Source organism: Halyomorpha halys, unplaced genomic scaffold (assembly GCF_000696795.3).
Source record: "Halyomorpha halys isolate HHAL.00 unplaced genomic scaffold, Hhal_1.1 Scaffold1526.1, whole genome shotgun sequence".
Taxonomy (NCBI): Eukaryota; Metazoa; Arthropoda; class Insecta; order Hemiptera; family Pentatomidae; genus Halyomorpha; species Halyomorpha halys.
In genome coordinates this window covers 107,273-117,432 of record NW_027106725.1, presented here as the reverse complement: position 1 = coordinate 117,432, position 10,160 = coordinate 107,273, and the positions used below count along the sequence as shown (strand labels likewise).

Genomic DNA, 10,160 nt, shown 5'->3' with positions numbered 1-10,160 from the left:
GAGAGCAGGAGTTATATATGTTAAGGAGAAACATTTGGGCTTTTCTGGGAAGCTGTTTGAGTAGGACATACGATATGTTGTCCTTTCCTGTGGACTTGTTTCCCTTTGTTTTCCTCATTGTTGCAGTCAGGTCTTTGTATGTTGAGAAAATGGTGTTTTGTATGTTTTCGGTCTGGGCTTGGTGGTGGTATACAGTGACGGTGCGTGCATTGTCACGTTGTAGGTAGTAGTCAGATAGAACGTCTGCCTGATCTGCGGGTGTGAGGAGCTCATTTCAATTCATTGAAAAAATTTGCATTATGAGTTAAATTTAAACCAACTGTCATCAATCATTTTGTCACGCTCATTGACATTTCGGCCATACGAGGTTTGGCAGCAGGGCTAGAGTTACTCATGCCTCTGCTGCCAATAATCTTCTTTTTGTTTTATTCAGGCTTTATTTATTTATAATTATTTTGAGGGGTATCATTTATTTTAAAGGAGTACATTTTTATATGCACTTTGAGATGGATCTGCACCTTATCCACTAATATCCATCCGGTAGGTCCAGCCCTCATGGTCCGCATCCGTCCGGGTGCCTACTTCTCCAACATGCAGCCTAGTACAGTTTGGATCCAACCCATAGAAATCTGTGGTACATTAAACAAGGAATTGAACTATGTGAGGACGACCCCAATTGTTATTTCAAAGATCAAGGAGAGTCCACCTCAGGAAAATATTTACAGATTTAGTTGCTTAAAAGTGCATTTTGAGGCATATTTACAGATTAGGCATATTTAGATGATCAAAGCTTTCAACTAACACTTGCAACATCAGGAAAAAGTAAAACAGTTTATATACTACTTCTGATTAACGGTTTTGAACGTTAGACGAAATGTTATGATGAAAACCAACGAACTACTAGTTTACGAAAGGAATGTATGGTTCAGTCAAGGAGAACAGCGAATAGATATTATAGCCTTGAGGTTGCCAACCTAGTTAAAAAGCTTGATATGCTAAAGCATCTCTGGGTAGTAAAACTCAAATGAGCGGGCTACGTTGAACGGATGATAGTAACCTTAACACCTAAAAAGCTACACAATGGCAGCTCTGAATATGGAAGAGTGGGAGGCAACTGTTAAAGCAACCAAAATAGAGAAATTCAGTGAGCAGGATGGCGATCTACATCTTTTAATGCAGAACCTATATCAGCCATTAATTACATAAACCCTAAATATATGTTATTTACTTGAACATCAATTGTATGCATAGATCAGATCTACCGGAGACATACCTGCGATGACGCACACAGCATCGTAGAATACAGTGCGAACAGCTCGAGCGACATGCAGATCACTTCTTCGATACACTCCAATAGCTTAAAGGAAATATGACTGCACTAGGCAGGCTTCCGCCCAGATTGATGCTGTGTACAAAAGTGTGGACCTGGCTACATTAGCCAGAAGTTTCCTAAGATTCTGTCTTTGTCCTTCAATATTTGGTATAATTCTAGCCAATTCATTAGTCACTTGGGTTGCTTGAGGTATTGATTATCGGATAATCCTTGGGCTCCTTCACTGAAGTTAATCAACCTGTAAACGACAGTGAAGGAGCCCGAGGATTATCCGATAATCAATACCTCAAGCAACCCAAGTGACTAATGAATTGGCTATAATTATACCAAATAATGAAGGACAAAGACAGAATCTTAGGAAACTTCACTGAAGTTAATCAACCTGTAAACGACATATTGGATCAATACGAATTACTTTTTCTTTCTTAGACAGTAATGCACTACTAATTCACATTTTATTTCTGTTTTTTTATAGGGTTCGGAAAAAAGACATATTGGACGATAAGATGCGGGGTCTTCCGAGGGTCCCTTTCCCTTTGGCAGGAGCACAAAACGTTGCTTCTTCCACTGTGTTGGAAATATACCTTCAATGAGAGTTGTACACGTCCACGAAGAGTTCTAGCCTTAACCAAATAGCCATTTCGAAAGCAACATTAGCGACACTAATCAGACCTGGAGTCTTGGAGTCCGCTATTTTCCTGCATGACATGTTTTGTTCCTCGTCTGTGATTTCTGGCATTAGTTCAAGATCCGCCATCACAATTTTGTCAAAAAGCACTTCCGAACATTTTGAAAAAACACTTCCACTATTTTTCAAACATTTGAGGAAAAGTAGGGTGCAACACGTTCCAACTTTTCAGTTTGGCTATAATAATTTTGTTAGACCTTCCCCATGTATCTTCATAGACCTCCTCACAAAGCTTTTCCCAGAGGTTACGTTTACTTTCTTTTATTTTTTTTCACTAGGTTCATTTTAGCTTGTTTATGATCCTGTTTTCAAGTCTCATAAAATAAGCAACCTCTATCTCGCTGGGCCAAACTTCTGGCACGAAGACCAGATCGCCGGAGGACAGCGATCTCCTCGGTCTATTAGTTCACTGACATGTGTTGATTTCTCTTATGAGTCCTAGTCATTGAAGCATTGTATGAATCAGGATCATTGGTTCCAACCTGCTACTGGCTGACTTCTGGTCTTTTTCATTTCATCATCAAGGGTTCATGATCACTATGGGTATATCGATCACTAACGTGCCAATAATTATCCCGGCATTTAACTTTGTAGGCATGTAGACGTTTCTGACCTTAACCCACACAAATCCTTTTTTTCGAATCGATTGGACTTTTTGTATAAAGTGGTCCTTTCTGACCCAAATAGCTGCACGACCATTAAGGTCTTTCATCCAGGGCCCATCAAGATCTCTATACTGCTCGCATAGTACAGCAACGTCGATGTCCTTCTACCCGCATGTCCTGCGCAGCTTCGCAATGGTTAAGGTTTCGCTGTAAAAATCTCATTTCCGATGCTTAGTAATTGCTTCAACCACACGCTGGTAGATTAGGCAACTAAATTAGTCTGTCGGGTGCCTGCTGTTTCTTTCAGAACAAAGAAGGCAGTGCGATTCGGCAGTACATTCTTTTGGTGGATGACCAACTTCGCCACATCTCAGAGTTTTGTTCTGTCTGGTCCCTTGTAATATTTCGCCAAATGACCATAGTGGAAGCATCGGAAGCATCTGTGATGAGAAACTTCATCCCTTAAATTTATATTATATTTACCAGTTCTTTAGGTAATACAACTACTGCTGTCTGTGTGCCACCATAACCGCAGTGACTTAACCATACAAAAATAAATGTTTTCCGCACCATCAATTTGATTTAGGAGTGCTTTATTCACTTCGTCAGCCACCGTCAGTTCATCAAGGTCCTTCGATTCGAAAGAAAAAGAGTCTCTCTTGCATGTGACTGTGTGTGAAACAACTAGGCTAATACCATCATGAACCTGATCTTAGCGATAGGTTTTGAAATTAAAAAAATTTAACTGGCTTTGATAAATTTTATGACAAATAAGATGGAGTTTTATTTTAAAATTTGTTGTGGTTCTGAAGATGGAAAATAGGGTGTGCCTCTAGAAACATATGTTATAAAGATGTCAAGAAAATATATAATTGATAAATATATGTTAGTTACGCCGATTAATCTACAACCCCTATGATTTGTAAGGCTTATACATCAAGTTGCAAGTAGTTTCTTTCTGTTTAGATAATCATTTATAAATAAATATGATATCCGTTTCCTGAATATTTACCTAGGTCGATATTGCAGCTCATTTTTCAAGTAATCCAGCCATAGATAACGATGCAGTAATTGCACCGCAAAGAGACTGAAGTAAAGTATTCACTCTGGTTCATTGCTTTTCAAATAAGTGCTGCCCCAACCGACTCAGTTGCTGTTCAGCCTATCACAGTGATATTCCTACCTGGTACTGCTGTCTCCTGGAAGTCAGGTATTACTCATATTTCATTGTAATATATACTTATATATAATAACATAACTAACTAATCAGGAAAATATTTTTGCAGGAAAATTTTAGCACTCCCTTGTTAGTATCATTCTTCTGTTCACTACTCGCACAAATTGTTTTGTAATAAACAATATTTTGTATTTTTCTTATTAATGTAAAGAAAACACCTGTCTCTATTGTACCTTTAAAACTATTGTAATGGTCATCACGGCAGGGTGATTCCCCAGAACGCACCCCAATCCCTTGAGTTATAGGGTCAACCTATCCCTTAAATACAGCAGGTGAGGAGTGGCGCCAAATCGTCTTCTTATCCTCACACTGAAGTACGTTACCTCCTCATCCGGTATAATCCTCTCTCATTGGATGTCTAGGATGACAGGAATAGCCCTAGCAGTTGAGGTTCTTATGAGTATGACCATTAGTCTTAGCTTAGGCCATATTCAACTTCCTCCACCTGCACCATTCTCCAACGAGACCAGCGCCCCTTTGTGCTTCAACCGTTAACGTTGAAATTCTCAACCACGATCACTGCCAGACCGTCGACGTATGCCGTGACAAGGAACCCTCTATCCAGCTCCAATATCCAATAAGCTTTGTTGGCAACTGGGAGAAGACAGCATATAGGTCGGTAGAGTTTTAACGTTTCCTTATTCTTGCCAACTCCCTAGTAGAGCAGTCTCAAGTCTGCACCTCTGCACTTGCTTGGAAAGTTCCTCTTATTTAAACACTCGTTGAATATCTCCAGCATGTCCTCCTCAAAATAAGGGGAAATATTCTTGAGGATAACAGAAGCTATCTAGTCCTGGAGCTATCAATCCTCTGTCTGGCCTTGCCAAGACGGTCACATATATTCTTTTGTGCGCTTAGCATGCTATCTTCTGCGCTATCCTGTGACGGATCACCCCTGTTATGTATAATCTGTATACAGTTTCGCAGCTTTAGAGTAGCTTTATTATCCAATGATGATACTGTGTATAATGTGTCCAATTTTGTAAAACTGCAATATGTGCTAAAGCATCTCTGGGTAGCATAACTGAAATGGGCTACGTTGAACGGATGACGGTAAGTTTAACACCGAAGAAACTGCGCTAGGGCAGCTCTGGACTTGGAGTCAACTGTTATAGCAATAAAAATCCAGGAATATCGTGATCAGGATGGCGATCTACATCTTCTAATGAACAACCTATTTCAGCCATTTTCTAACATAGACCCTTAATATACTTATTTATATAACCATCAATTCATATGCATAGAACGTGGTAGTGAAAAATCACATAAATGCTGCTAAATTTTTATACCAAATAAGATAAAGGTTTATTTTAAAAGTTTTTGTGGTCCTGAAGATGGAACAGAGGTATTGCCAGTGGAAACACATACATTTGCAAGGCTTATTCATCATGTTGCAAGTAATTTCTTTCCGTTTTAGATATTCATTTATAAATAAACATGATATCTGTACCCTGATTATTTACCTAGGTCGATATTGCAGCTCCTGTTCTAAGTAACGAATCTATGGACAACTATGTAGTCATAGCATCGGAAATTGACTGAAGTAAAATGTTCACCCTGATTTGTTGCTCTTCAAATAGGTGCTGCCCCAACACATTCCATTGCTGTTCAAGCTCCCACAGCCCTATTTGGTACTGCTCTATAATGGAAATTAAGTATGTCTTATTTAATTATAAAATATAAAAATAATATCATAACTAACTAATCAGAAAAATATTTTCCCAGGAAAATGTATGCAGTCCCATGTTAGTTTCGTTCTTTACTTCACTACTCACACAAATTGTTTTATAATAAACACTATTTTGTATTTTTTTTTTTTATTCTAAAGAATATACCTGTCGTCTTTATCTTAGATCAGAAATTTGTAAACTTTATGCTCTAGTGTGAAAAAAAAATCACCATTTTACCAAAGGCACATATACATTTATTTAAATATTATATAAAAAATATTCAATTAAGTGGTAAGGAATTTAATTAATGAGAATAATCTTCTAAGAAAATTGATTAAATCCAAGTTTTTCAACTAAAATTTAATTATGTTCATATTGGAAAATGTTTCTTTACACATTAATTATGGGCCCAAGATTTTAGGAGAAATGTCAGATGATTAGATGATCTACAATAAATGCTAGAGCTTCTTTCACTCTTTCTCCGAAAAAGATTCTATCACTTAAGAAAATAAATCTTTATTCACTTTAACATTCGTTCGATAAACTTGGAAAATAATATAAACATCTTCGTATTATGTCATTTGCCACAAGACATATATTCCTCAAGAATTAAAAACGCAATATCTGAAATTCTGTCTTGTATGTTAAATTGAGTCAGAATGTCTCGTTTCGAGTATAAACACTCATGAAATTTTCCCAAATACCAAGGAATTTTCATGAATAAATAAATAAGTTAAATTGTAAAGAACCATTTCTCAACTAGCTTGAGGAAGAAACTTCAATCAGAAACTTAAGAATAAAATTATTCTTGACATAAATACTTGGGATTATTAATCTAATGTTACTATCTATTTACATCAGCGTCAAACTGAAGTACTTGTTTCAATTACTCTGGTGGCCATTATTTTAATTATATATAAGTTATAATCAGTTCGCTGGAGTCCTCCTCGCCTGTTTCAATCAAATTACGGATAAGATGAGAGAGACAAGGAGCATAGCGGAGGTGCAAGGGATTATGGGATTCTTGTCCACCATTCTAAAAGTGCAGTTAGCCAGGGAGACAGGGAAACGAGAGGGCTTGCCCTGAGATCGCACTTTCATGGACTGTGCGCAAGAAATGATGTACGCCAGCGCAAGAGAAGAGGAAGCTAGGATGGGAGTCGAGGAGGCCGGCTGGACAAGAAGAAGAATCTCAAGGAGATCATATGAATCGGAGACAGAGTCGGCCGAAACATTGGAGACAGAGTTGGAGGGAGGTGAAAAAGGTTTCGAAAAGGTAAGAAGAGGAGGGAGGCGAGCGGAAGACGAAGGTAGAGGACAGGAAGAAATCTGAGGTGTGTGCCAGGGGAGAGGCGGCCGCATGTTGGTGAGTTGTAGCGTTAAGGGAAAGTGTGGCGGTCTGCCTATCATCTGCGTGGGAGGAGTGCTGTGCCTTGTCGACACAGGGAGTTCAAATACCATCTTGTGCAGTGGGGTGTTGGAGAGGCTGATTGAAGGAGAGGAAACACCCCAGGTAAAGGTATGTAAGTGCAAATTAATCACCCTGAGTGGGTCCTGTAGCGTCGAAGGGGAGGCAAGTATGGGGTTGAGTCGGTGGGGAGTAGCGGATTCGATTACGGTCCATGTGGTCAAGAGCACCTCGGGGATATAAAGCGATTATAGATTGCGATTTGTTGGCTAAAGTGGGCGAGAGAGTCAAGAGTACTGCAGGTCGATGGGATATCATAATAGGGGGATACCCGTTTCTGTGTCAGGGAAGGCCAGAAGGAGATCAGCTTCCTGGGACATATCATCTCGAAAGATGGCGTCAAACCCGATATTCACAAAGTAGAGGCACTTCAACGAATGGCAGTTCCAAGAGATGTATAAAAGGGATCAGGCGGTTGCTGAGGGCTCTTAACTATTACCGACGTTTCGTACTGGAGATGGCGGAGCAAGTGGTCCCTCTTAACAACCTCCTAAAAAAGGGTAGCCGAATATTGGTAACGCCGGCCATGGAAAATAACATCAAACGGTGTGTGGAAAGTTTGCAGCGAGAACCGGTACTTGCGTTTCTAGATTTTAGCAGACAGTTTACGATCACTACGGATGCGTGTGAATACGCGCTGGGGGCGGTACTTTCGCAGAAGAGTGAGCAGGGAGAACCCCCAGTGGCGTACGGTAGTAGAAAGTTGACGGACGCAGAATCGCGGTACAGTGCTCTTGTAGAGAACTGTTGGGGATTGTGTGGGCTTTGGAGCACTTCCGACCGTACGTGTTTGGGAGGCGATTTAGGATCCATACGGACCACCGGCCTCTCCAGTGGGTCGGGAAACTGAAAAAATCTTCCGCGCGCAACACTCGATGGAAAGAGCTTCTAGGCCAATTTAATATGGAGATTATTTATAAGCCGGGGAAGGAGAATGTAGTGGCAGATTGGTTGTCTCGGGGAATAATCGTAAATGCAGTCAAGGAGGAACAGGGAGAACCGAGAGAGGATGTCCGACAATTCCTACGGGAATGGACGCCAGGGGAAGGAGAAACTTTAACTACACAGCCGCAGGAGGAAGGAACTCCGTCGTCCCGTGATGATAGCTCTACAGGAGATAGACCGTCCGAGATGGACGAGATTGTAAATAGAGCCTTAATTTCGTCCCGAATCACACTATTGTCAAATTCTCATTCTTATCCGACGAAATCCGGTCAGGAATGCCATAAAACTAGAACTACCTTCTTAACGCTACAAGTACCGAGTCCGCCGATCGGCCCCTATCTATTTATATCCCTTCCAGGTAAATGTTCTATGGTGCACCGCTGCTGCGACACCCTCTTGGCTCCTGAAAACCCACCTCCGATGGTGACAAATGAAATTCCTCCGCTACCGGAAATCACTATAGCAAAAGCACACTCCACTATGCTAGAGTGTAATAACATCTGTACGCAAACGGCAAGGACCTGAAGAAGCTGATGTCTGACCTAGAAAGATTCACCGAAGAGACGGAGGAATTAAATAATATTTAAAAAGGGGACGTCTGATGGGGCAAATAGAAGCGAAAATTTCGGAAAATCTGCAGCGAGGACGCAGAAACATTGAAAGTGGTCTGTCGAGTATAAAGAAACATGTTAAATCAAATTTAGGGAGATGAGGAGACCCCGTGGAATGTGTTTAAGAAGCAACTAAAACAGTTATTTGGAGGGAGCAGGTGGTCCCCGGAAGATTTCAAAGATATATTTCAAATTCTCTGGTAAATTTAAATATATGTTACCTGGTAGATCAATGCCCCTGCACCCGATGTTTTGTGGGACTGAAGGACACTTAGCCCGGCAGTGTCGGTGAAGGCAGCAGAATCAGTCTAAGCCAAAAGAGGTATGCCATTTCACAGTGTGGTAAAATTATGAATTCTGGTCCGAAAAAAGTCTAGTTTTTTCTTGTTCGGAAACACTTCTGCATGTAATCAAAAATGTAAAAAAAAACGTGTTACAAATATGTAACTTGTTAGTAATTAGTACGTATGTGATAATTTTAATGTATCCTCTTGGATTCATAAGCCGACGTCACGATCCGGGCAGTAGTATTTTGTTTCCTTTCTCCCTTTTTTTCCACTTATTCATTTTGAACAGCACACTACACAAAGCCTATTCGGTTTGATTTCATTGGCAGTAATGAATAATGAATAAAAAGTCTTTCTGCCAACCGGAGTAATGCCGAAGTAGAGGAAGGTCTACAGCCTTTGCTCGGGATTTGTACTTCCTTGTGGTATTTTGTTATTAGTTAGAACTGATGAAGCACTAAACTCTGGTGCGAAGGATTGTGTTATCAATTTCAAATTCGACGGCATACTGATTTCAAAACAAAACCACATCTTCTTCTTCAGTAAAAATAATCTTAAAAAACAGAGGAAGTAAAGAATCAAGCCGTAGTCTAAATCTTCGGTAGACTAAACAGCTTGAACGCCTACTCTGCCCTTGACTGTCACGGGATAAACCTTTTCATACTTGACGCTCTGCCCGTGACCGTCATGGGATATACTGTCAATGGGTTAATGCACAGAGATTACAGAGGAGGAAAATCTCTCGTAGGATATGCGTGCCACGGAGACAGAAATTGAAGCAGGATACTCTGGAGATTGGAGGGTCTTCAAGACAAGAGGAGGGCTTGGAGAAGAACTGGAGATGCAGCTATAATAAGGGACTATCTTGAACAACACTTCGCCCTGAAATAGTCCATTATGGGCTGTACGCAAGAAGAGTCGAAAAAGTATTGGATGGTAATCGTTTATCGTAACCTCAATGAGAATGCGGTCGATGAAAAATGCTCGATCCCGAGATTGGAAGATATTCTATATAGGTTAGGCGGTCTTTTTCATCATTTTGGGCATAAAAGCGGGATACCAATAATTTAAAATACACCCCATGAATCAGCACAAGACAAGCGTTGATTGAGAAATAATGGAGCCACTATCTTAATTACAACATATTTATAGAATTGAATGCTTCCATTCATAATCCGAATTTATTCGTAACTACCTAAAACAGAAAACTGCCCCGTAGAACACAGCCTTTTATAAAAACATAATCAATAGATAAAATGTCCTTATAGGTATTTACCAAATCCATTTTACTTTCAGCTAAAAATAAATACCTTAAC

At 40.0% G+C, this 10,160-nt stretch overlaps 1 long non-coding RNA gene across 2 annotated transcripts; it reads left to right on the top strand.

Annotated features, from left to right (window-relative positions):
• Positions 1 to 6: 6 nt before the first annotated feature.
• LOC106689935 (uncharacterized) lies at positions 7 to 5,670 on the top strand. 2 transcript variants are annotated; one of them, XR_001344515.2, is made up of 3 exons: positions 7 to 3,836; positions 3,913 to 5,518; positions 5,589 to 5,670. It is a non-coding gene; the product is annotated as an uncharacterized lncRNA (long non-coding RNA). The 2 variants fall into 2 exon arrangements; XR_001344514.2 differs by having other exon boundaries at positions 7 to 5,518.
• The last annotated feature ends 4,490 nt before the right edge of the window (positions 5,671 to 10,160 follow it).